The 10,912-nt window shown below is 48.6% G+C and overlaps 1 pseudogene; it reads right to left on the bottom strand.

Moving 5' to 3' along the window:
* Positions 1–1,858: 1,858 nt before the first annotated feature.
* LOC123811268 lies at positions 1,859–3,011 on the bottom strand (annotated as a pseudogene).
* Positions 3,012–10,912: the final 7,901 nt, after the last annotated feature.

Raw genomic sequence — 10,912 nt, 5'->3', positions numbered from 1 at the left:
CCCACAAATCATTTAAAAAATGAAATCATCATGACTCATTTTACAGAACAGATTTTCTTTCTAAATATTTTTTGAAAAATTTTTTTAAAGATTTCATTTATTTATTTGCTTTAGAGAGAGTGGAAGGGAGGGAGGAAGAGAAGGAAGGAAACATCGATGTGGGAGAGAAACACTGATGGGTCTCCTCTCCCAGGCTGCAGACTGCGGCCAGCCCGGTCCCAGCATGTGCCCTGTCCAGGTGGGGTCAAACTGGAGACCGTTTGCATTGCGGGACAATGCCAGCCAACTGAGCCACACCAGTCAGTTTGAAATAATTTTTTATTTCATAGGAAAGGGGAAGAAAGAAAAAACAAAAAGTATGTCTTCAATTGTTTCTATATCCAGTAGTCTCATGTTAGCTTTTCATAGAACTCGTATCTACATATAAGAAGCAGTTCACCATCTAAGTTACCAAGAAGCGTGCTATGCCAAGCACTAGCCTGCAGTTCCCATCGCACTGTAAATGGCTTAACAGAAGGTGTTGGTTGAGTACTTAGCACAGTATTTCCTATTAATCCCGCTGTTCTCATTAAATGTCTTACTATTCTAAAGGGAAAGCAACAGGTAAAAAAGCAAAAACAAAAACCAAAAAACCTTTCAATCTGTGAATCAATATAATCAACAAAAATATTAATGTGAAATCTGGTCATTTACTTTTTAACTTGTAAAGACAAGGCTTCGATAACTATGATGTTCTTTACAAACAGAACTTTGTAAATGAAGCTCTTGTTCAGGCTTCATTCATGTCAAAGCACTTACTGTATCTCCAGAAACATCATTCAAATGAGAACAAACTCTCCTAAGACTAATAAATATCTTTATAACTATGTACTTTGACTACAGTATGTTTCAATGAAATGATCAAGTTATCAATCAAGATGAAAACACATTATAAAAAGAAAACTCATATAAAGTTAAAGTTGTCCCTGATGAGTCAGCTAATCAAAATATATGGAGCAGAACATCAAATGATTTTCTACAAACTTTATCTCCAAAAAAGTCTCAGATGCTAGGTTCTATCTAAATAGGAAGCATATGACACTAACACAATATAAATAGGTAAACCTCAATTGTTAATTAAACCTTTTTATATAAAAAATGTATGCTCATAACACAAGATAAACTTCTGTAATCCAAAGCTTGACTGTACAAAATTATGACTCCCAATATTTCGGTGAACGTTCTGGACAGCACTGTGTGCACACACAGCCAAGTAGACAAGAGCCTATAATTTCGTAAAATAATATTATATTCCAGGTCTATGGCCTGCTTTCTTCACTCAACAATATTAACAGGCATCTACATCAATGAATGTAGGTCTACATTGTTTTTTTTCATTGTTGCCTAATATTCCATAGTAGCTATGTACTACATGTCAGGATGAGCGGGGAAGGACAAGTGGAAATCTAGTCACAATTAGCATTTTGGACTACAAATATGGCCACCGTTTGGACTACAAGGAATATGGTGACTGAACTCTAACCCAGAAGAGGTGACTGATGTCAGACCAGGAGCCACCAATGATATGTTGCTTCTTTGTTCACCAAGAACCAATCCTTGGCTCCCGCGAGAAATCCAGCCATATAAAACTCCCACCCTTTCCCTTCTCCTGGGGGGTCTTTTCTTAGCCCCTTCTCCGGGTGCGAAAACATCACCCGGGAGCACAAACTTCCAAAATAAAGCTCATCTGCCTGTTTCCATGGCTAACTGGCTGTTTATTTCCTCAGCAGGGTCTAAGAAAACCTTACACTACACTTTACTTTAAAAACAGCCTTATATCGAGGGACACTCAGCTGTTCCACATATAAACAATCCTGGATTAAAATCTTGGCTCAGCACGGCACATCACCACTATCTGTGTTGGCTGATCCAAGGAGGCCTTCAACAGCTTGTTAATGATCGACCTGCTGACTGTAGGGTGCACAGTGGGCAGGTCCAGCTCAACAAGTCAGACGATGTCTCCATGCCGATGGAATCATAGACACTGCTGTGGGTGAGGAGGTAGGTCTGCAGTGACTCTTTCTGTATCTTCCTAACCAGCGTGGCTTAACACTTTATCAGCCTCAGAAAAAAAGGTCTCCCACTTTGCCATTAATCTTATCATTGATGATCAGACTGTGGCAGGTCTTCCAGTCACCATCTTCAAGGCTTTGGAGGAAGTGACCACATGTTCCCTCCTTGATTCAGAGAGACTCAGCAAGGTCTGTCACTCGCCCAACTGCAGCTGGTGATGCGATCGATTGCTGATCATGCTTCGGCAGGCATCAGTCTCATGGGCGGCCATGTAGGGGATCTCCAGGAACATGGCAGGCATGGGATAAGCACACTCCAGCAGCTCTAGGTTGACATGCAGGTAGAAGGGCACCTGCTGCCCCTGCTCCACTTTTTCCTGCTTCTGGCTGCACTCCTGCAGCCTACACAGCAGCAGACCGTGGCCCAGAAGCTTCTTGGCCTGGCCAATTGACCAGATGATCAGCAGGGCATTGTGAGCATCCTTGGCCAGGCTGTGGCAGAAGGCACATACATCCAGCAGCGCCATGGTGCAGTTGTACAGGAACTGTAATGGAGGGTCTGCATGCTGCATGTTGTCTAGCAGGTGGCTCGTAAGCATAAAATCACAGGCCTGGTATGAGTGGGAGGGCAGGGCACAATGACAGACATGGCAGAGGATGGCGCAATTGTGAATATATGGTCTTGTGGTCCTTGGCATAGAGATACTTGCAAGGTACCTCCATTGGCACAGCGGAGACCTCAACCTCATTTTCTGCCTGATCTCAGGGAGAGCATGAGGAGCCCTCAGGGAGTGCAAGCTGCCACCAATGAGCCTTGCAATTACGTGCCTCAACAGATCTCCCTCGTGGACCTTTCTCTTCCAGGTAGCACTGCACATGGCCAACAATGGTACACACCTGTGCATCATCCGTCAGGTGCTCCGTGTACTCTTCAGAGTGAGGACCAGTATCGGAGTCAGGCCCAGGTCAGGGGAGGAAGGGGAGTGCCTGGTATGTACGGAGGGAGGCGCTCTCACAGCACAGCGAGAAGGCAGGCTGGGGCAGCCTGAGCTGTCCTGACAGGCAGGAGGCCTATAAGTTACACGAGTGGTGCACAGACCCAGACGTCTGTTACAGGAGTATGAAGGGGAACCACCCTTTACCGCCTCCTTCGACCCAACCCCTAACCCTTCAGTCTGTGTTCTTCCGAAACTCTCCATGCGCTTATATGTCTGGTGTTGTGTGTGGGGTGTGTGTGTGTGTGTGTGTGTGTTTGACCTGTGAAAAACATGGGGGTTAGAGGCATAGACACTACACAGTAAAAAATCTGAGGGCATCTTTGGGTTCTCCAAAATGTAGTAATAGCTTACTGTTGACCAGAAACCATACCAATAACATAAGCAGTTAACATTTATTTTGTATGTTATTTGTGTTACCCACTGTATTCTTACAATACACTAAGCTACAGAAAAGAAAATGTTATTAAGGAAATCATAAAATAAAATGCATTTACAGCATTGTATGCACTTTTTGAAAAAAAATCCGTGTGTAAGTGGACTGCACAGTTCACACCCGCGTTGTTCAAAGGTCGCCTGCACACGTTTTACCTTATGTGAGTGGGGTCCGCAGCTTTTGTCAGAGGTGGTCACTCCCTCCCTCTGCAACTGTTTCTGCCCTTGGCTGCCGGGCGCGAGCCCTGCAGGCTCTCCTCCTACACAGGGAGGGCCCCCAGCTCAGTCTGGGCTCGCTTCCCTTCCCTTCTGGGTATCTCCCAACCCCAGCTCTACATGGTGTTTAGAAGACGTCAGCTCTCAAACACGCTCCTCCAGCCTGAAGCCGGACCACCACCTGCCTGCCGGACACCTCAGCCTGGACCTCTGAGAGGCCTGCCCACGGGTCCAAAGCACAACTCTTGACATCGTCCCTCCCGAGCCTGCTCCTCTCCCAGTCTGCGCACTGTTGACCGGGAATCCTCCTGCATTCTTCTCTTTTCCTTCCACAGTGCCCTCCGCCCACACGTCCCAGGGCCTGTAGCTCCCGGGTCTTCCGGCTCACCTCTCCCCCCTGCGGTCCCGCCTCAGAGACCCCCTTGCCTGGCCTTCCGCGCCCCGGCCACCTACACTGTTCTCCGGCCTCAGACCCCGCCCCTCCCCCCTCCCCCCCAGCAACGCTTTTCACAGTAGGTACACTGAGACTTGAAAAAGTGAAAGCGATCACGCCTGCCCACAAGCCTCACCGCCGTCCTGGGAACAAACCCAACAGCCCCGTGCGGCCTGCCCCTCACGTCTCTCCGTCCTGTTCCCCACCAGGGCCCCAGCAGCGTGGGCTCCCACAGAGACATTTCTATGCTCATTGCTGCAGCTCCAGCACATTTTCGACATATATATTTTAATTAAATAAATTAATTTTTATTTTGCCTTTCAAACTTTACTGTCTTGGAGGTTTTTCCATGTTGTTGTGTATAATATCTATCTCTCCCTCTGGAATTGTTGCATAGTGTCCCATCCCATGCATTTGCCCTCATACATTTAATTTTTCTCTGGTAAAAAACTGAGCTGCTCCATTTCCACAGGTGTGATTAACAGATAAATTAAGTGGAGGAATTTAGGAGAGGAGTTCTCATCCTTACACAGGGAACTCATGGGCGGGTTTCGAGGCGTCAGAGCCCCAAGAGTGCACAGGAGACTACCTCGGGACGTGAGTATGGAGGTGCTCGTTCTGGGCAATACTGGTTTCTTAACTCCTAACAGTTAGAAGTCACTGGATCAGGAGGTTTCCTGAAGTGACCAGGGCCATCCACTGTGCTGGCCCTGCCAATGCCTAGCAGGGAAAACGAACGGATTAACAAGAAAACGGTGGCTGGTCCGGGCACGCTGGGTAGTGTGTTCTGTAGTTAGCACAGGAGGATCTGCCACTACCACTCTCTGGTGATCGGTGGTCGCCGTCAAGCCTCTTCTGGCCTTTCCGTTGCCGCTGACCATGGGTCTGATGGGAACCGACCACCTGTAAGGAGCACGTGGGATGTGCCTTTATAACTGTACATTGACGTCAAATGGCACATGCTGTTTTGTTGTTCTGACCTCCCAGTTTCTCCATCTGCTGTGCTAACAACGACCGACAGTGTACAAAGGGAGGAGGAGAACTATAAAATGAGGCAACAGTGTAGCGATGAGCTCTTTAAGACACTGAGTCTCTAAAAATTCCTCTAAGGAGAGCAGATGCCTCCCAGGCCCTTGCCTTGCCGAAGGACGCACTAGCTGTGTGGCTGGGAGCTGCTGTCACTTCCTTTGTACCCCAGCAGTTGCTGCTGTAGCAATTGCATCTCTGGAAGCAGCAGGAAGGGAAACTGCTCTCCAGAGCTGAGGGAGAACAAGGCAATACTCCCTACAAAGCATTGAGCAGCAGGTCCCTCCAGCCCTTGAGCAGCAGTGTTGCAAGAGGCCGCTGCCTGTCCACTCCCTGCCAGCTTCTGAGGCTCTGAACACAACTGAATCCTGGCTCTCACTCCAAAGTCACGAGTATGTGTGAGATGTAGCTCTCCAACCCAACGTCATCTATCTCAAGGTACTTTCCCGACAAATGAGTGGCTTTGATGCTTGAGGTAGAATAGTATAGCAGGCGGTCAATGTTCAGATCTGCATTATTTGTTAAAATTAATATTGTATTATAAATCCAAGATAGCATAATGATTCAAAGCATAGGCTTAAAGCCAAGTGACCTGGGTACGAATCCCAGGGCCACACTGCTCTTGGAGGAGTTTTCTAATCGTTCTGTGCCTGGGTTTCCTCATCTGTAAAATGTCAATAAGTAGGACCCTCTGTGGAGGAAGAGCCTAACTGTCCTCCCCTGTAAGCAGAACCGTGGCCTGGCAGGTGCTGGCAGCTATATGGCGGCCTCCCTTGCAGCATGGTCATGTGATCTCATCCCCTCCCACGGAAGGAGTGGAAATGACCTATGCTATTTCCAGGTTGGGTCATGGAAGGGCAGGTGCCTACCTCCACACTCTCATTCTCTGCCTCTGACGGCTCAAGCAGCAGTGACCGGAAGGACTTTGGGAGAGACAAGAGCAGCAAACCAAGGGAGCGGGCTGCCCAGAGGGCCAGTAGGAGGCCTATAGGACCGTGGAGTTGCCAGGGGCCTTCTGTTCCAATAGGCGCACAGAGTTGCTGCAGCTGCACTGCGTGGCAGCCCCTAAGGAGACTGTGTTCCTGCTGTCAGTCAACGTTACAAACGATGGTGGAATGTTGACATAACAGGCAGGAAGGGGGCTGGGTTGCTGGCTTTGGCCTTGGAACATAAAGAGGAAATGTGAGAATAAAGATGGGAGGTTGAAGAAACTTGATTTCTGGCTAATCCTGTGTGACTTTGGGCAAATCACCACCTCTCTGAGTCTGTGTCCTCAATTGTTAGAGGGAAGCTTATTCTACTAATTTCCTCAGGGCCTGCAGTGTTAGTTATGAGTCCAGGAACCCATGGAAAACTCAGGAAGCCTGGGCCAGGGATGCTTGATGGCCCTCACATTTATGTCTGCGTCCTCTCACACAGCGTTCCCCAGTGTGGTGTGACCAGAGCTTCCTGGTTGTGGATGGGGAGTCTCCTCCCCTCACCCACCTCACACTTTTCCTAACCAGTTGGCCCAAAGGACAAAGCAGCCTCAACTGGTCTTGGCTTCATCCAGACCCCACCCCGCCCCCCTTTGCTGGTGGGGCAGCCCTGACTCCCACACCCAGTTGCCTTTCTCTGAGGAGCCTTTGCAGGCCCAGAAGGCAGATGGTACCTCAGGTCAGTGCCTCCCAGATGCTGGGAGAGTGGGCAGAATCCTCCCTTTTGCCCCCATTCCTAGACCCTCAAGCATTTCTCTTTTCCAGGAGCCTCTGTGGAGCTCATGTGAGCACTCCCCAGGCCCTTTGATCAGAAGTCATGGTCCTGTATTATCTTCTAAGCCTTGAGCACCTGAGCCTGCGTCCTCCTCCTTGAGGAGGGCCTCCACCTGCCTCCACATGCAGAGGTTGCAAGGCTCAGAGATGGTCATGGCTGTCAGGAGACAGAGTCCTCCCGTGCCAGCCATGGCACCGAGGTGTTGCCATGATAAAGGGGGATCAGCAGAGCAGCTGGTGCTGGAAAAACCATCAACATTTAGACAGAAGTGACACTAATGCTGGTGAGTGCACCACACACACCCAGCCACATTCTGCTCCAGTAGCACAAGGGAAGAAGGGCCTGTGACTCCTGGAAGGGTTTTATTGTCACCTCTGTTTCAAGTTCAGCCATAAGGACTCTGAGGGTTGCTGCTCATTTGTGAACTTAGGAGACAGGATGAGGCACAAAGTCCAGTGCTCAACAGCTGCCATCTAATGTATAAGACCATGTCACCAAGCTCCAGGTCAGCAGAGAGGGGAAAGGTGGAGCACTCCCACCCCTGCATTTACGATCTGGTTGGGGAGATGATGGTAAAGAGACCAGTGCTGAGTGCAGATGGAGACTGAGTCATGCAAGGAGGAATGAGTCCAGGCACCTGCTGTTCGCACTGGCCATTTGGTTCTCTCACCTGCTCAGAGCAGGGCTGGGGCTGAGCTCATGCTGCTACCCCAAGCTTCCCAGTGGGATGTCTTGATTGGTGCTGTCTGCTGGTGCCTCTCAGTGTACCAGCTGGCACCACCCCAGCACCGCGCTTCCAGGTGGGCTCATCAGCCCCACTTTCCTCCAGGGGAGAAGGAAGCTCTGAAAAGCTAAGGTGCAGAAAGCAAACTGGTTTGTCAGATTTCTAAACCAGGGGAAGATGGGAGGCAAGAGACCAGCATAAAAGAGATGAGCTTTGAACAGGCAGAATTTAGGGGACCAGTGGGAAAGGAATATTGCAAGCAAAGGGAACAGAACAAGAAAAATTTTAAAGAATGAAATGCAACATGAGAAACATTTTGCCATTTATTTGTCAATTCAGGTAACCTGTGCTGTACATTTGCTTCTGCTAAAACTCCATGGAATTTTTAATCCCTCTGAAATTTAGTTCCGTCTCCTGCAGAATGGGGTAACTCACAGGAGGGATGTGGCATTTAAATGTAGCATCAGCCTTGAAGGTGCTGTCGGGAGTGTAAAGCACTATGAGTACAGGACAGCGTTGTGAAATAGTTCGGGTTTATGGGGGACTAACGAGTCACAAGCAGTCGTGCGAAAAACACCCAGTGTGTCAACAACTGCCAAGAAAGAAGGGATGAAAAACCTCCCAGGCTCCAACCAAGTGACTGCCTTGGAACCCGCCCACAGAGGAGGGAAGAGAGACTGCAGCAGGTGAATGGTGCCCTCGCGCGGTCACTTTGCTGAACGACAGCTCCGCCCAAGGGTGTACAGCGGTTAGTGCTGGGAAGCGCTCCTGAGCTGGTCCAGAGGACAGAGGATGAGCGATCCCCAGGCTCCAAAAAGTCAGTGTCCGCCCTTTGGTTCCTCTTGCACCCGCCCTGAGACTTCCAGTCCCCCTTCCTTCCACTGATCTGGACCCCATGCTTCCCCACCCCAAACTCTGCTGCCCCAGCTCACTTAGCCTCCACCAAAAAGGCTTTTTTTCTTTCCATTCATCTCTGTGTTTACTAAATTTAACTTTATTTCTGGAAAACTACTCGAAAAGGGGGAAAAATTCAAAATAGAAAGTTAAAATTACTCCAAAGCCCACCACTTAGAAATCCCTTAAAAATGTTTTGTATGTGAATATTGTTTCAGAGGCTCTCAGGCCTATATGCAGAAGAATAGATTTCTGGAAATAATTATATAAAATGGCATTTTGGTAAACAGCTTTTCAAAATGTTTCCTTGGTGCTGGACACCGGGCACAGTGCTGTCAAAGCTCCCAGCTCCCCAGCTCCTTCTGTCCACTGTCTTGTGCGCACACTTATCTAGAATATCCATCCAATTGCCATCCTGCTTCAGGGGAGCTGGGGCTGAGCATGCAGCTCTTGGTTCAGACAGAGGGACAGAGGAGTTGCTGAAAGCAAGTTCAGGTCCTGAATGCAAATTCAGGTCTGCCCGACGTGGGAGCCTGGGCACTGGAGGTCCTTTCTGAAAGCATATGAGCTTCATGTGAGATGTCACATGAAGCTTACACTGACAAGGAACAAAAACTCTAGATGGAAGAATTCGGGAGCAGCTGGGGACCTCAGTGCTCCATTAGCCCAAGCAACGCAAGAGGACATTTCCCTTCCTGGCTTTCCTAGAGGAGTTTGTTTGGGACCCTCTCCTCCTCCTGCACCTGGCAGGAAGTAGGATCTAGGCGACAACATTCAGAAGATGCTGGCCTGAGCAGGGCTGGGCTTCCAGGACAGATGCTCTCATGCGAATCACCATTACCAGGTGATCAAATCCAGGGACCTGTGGGTCTCAGATGTTCCTACAATGAGGGTGTCTTTAAAAGATGGACATTCAAAAGTGATCGCGGGAATAGTTTAGTTTTTGCAATAATGACGAGTCAAAAGGGAACAGTAAGTACATACCGTTTGAGAGCTTGGAGCTGAAAACCAGCCTGTGGGTGCCAGCCACCAGCTCCAATGACACAGGGGCAGTGAGATGAGCCAGTCTGTCTGACACCATGTGCCCTGGGACACTGCACCCACCACTGCCCGCTGCAGTTGGGGGCACAGACAGGAGACAGAAACCACACCAGCAATTTGAGCAGGGAAAACATAACATAAAGGTGTATTAACTAGTAACAGGGACTCGCTGCTGAGGAGGGATAAACAAGCTCTAATAGATACCACAGGGCTAAGGGGCAGTTCCAAGGAAGGAGCAAACTGGGCTGGGCTTCGGGCCTCAGGGAGAGGGCAGAACTGGTTTTCTGTGCCACCTCTGCTGCACAGCCTGAGCCACGGCTGGTGAGCAGGAAGCCCCACCAGGGTCTCAACAAAGCTTGTCAGAAGGTGAAAGCCCTGTGTGTCCCACACACCACTAGCAGCCATGCCGTAGACCCAGAGTGGGAAAACACTCAGAACCAGGCAGAGAAGCCCTTCCTTCTGCACTGGGGTCCCTCTCAGAACCTTCTAGTGACAAACCTAACAAAAGGAAAGGGTGTTCATAGAGTCCAGCGCCAGTATCACAAAGGAGGACAGGGAAACATGGATTTGGGGTTGAGGAGCAATAAATGAACACCTCTCTGCGGCACTGTGGGCAACAGCCCCAAACTGCAAGTAACCCAGATGCTCACCTACTAAAAAGGATAAATTAACAAAATGTGAGAGATGCACAAAGGAATGGTACACTGTGGTGAAAAACGGGGAACTTGAGCCACACACAACCAAAGACGAGTGGAGGAAAACTGCAAAAGATAACATATTTATACAGCTTAACAAGTAAAATGACATGCTATATTATTTGGTTATACATACATCTATGGCAAAGCTATTGTTATATGAGCAAAATAATGAATAGAACAATCTGGAGGAGCATGGTTGCCTCTGAAGGGAAGATGGGACTGGGACTGGGGAGGTGCACAAGGTAGTTTCAAACGTACCGGTAATGTTCTAGTTCTTGTATTTATGGCAAGTTCGTGAGTACTCATTTGATCACTATGCCTCTTAACTTATATGAATGTAAACATCTGTCACATGTGTACCTCTGTATGTGTCAAATATTACTTAAGGAAGTAAAAGGAATCAAATCATAGAAGGTAATTTGGGAAGTTGCCTGGTCTAACAGGACTCCTGTCTGAAAGGATGGATGTCTTAAATGATCCAACTCCTTATGAGCCAGCGCATTCCAAGATGCTGGCAAAACACATGCAATTTTTTAGAAAACATAAGTGAAGTGTGCAGAACGACGGAAGCTGTGGTTCTCCATCAGTCTCTGGGGGTCAGATAATGTTGGGCAATCTTCCTCAGTCTCGTGGGTCCTACCAGAGGA

The sequence above is a fragment of the Phyllostomus hastatus genome, unplaced genomic scaffold, assembly GCF_019186645.2.
Source record: "Phyllostomus hastatus isolate PE091 unplaced genomic scaffold, TTU_PhHast_1.1 phas_scaffold_78, whole genome shotgun sequence".
Taxonomy (NCBI): domain Eukaryota; kingdom Metazoa; phylum Chordata; class Mammalia; order Chiroptera; family Phyllostomidae; genus Phyllostomus; species Phyllostomus hastatus.
This window is presented reverse-complemented; position numbering and strand designations above follow the sequence as displayed.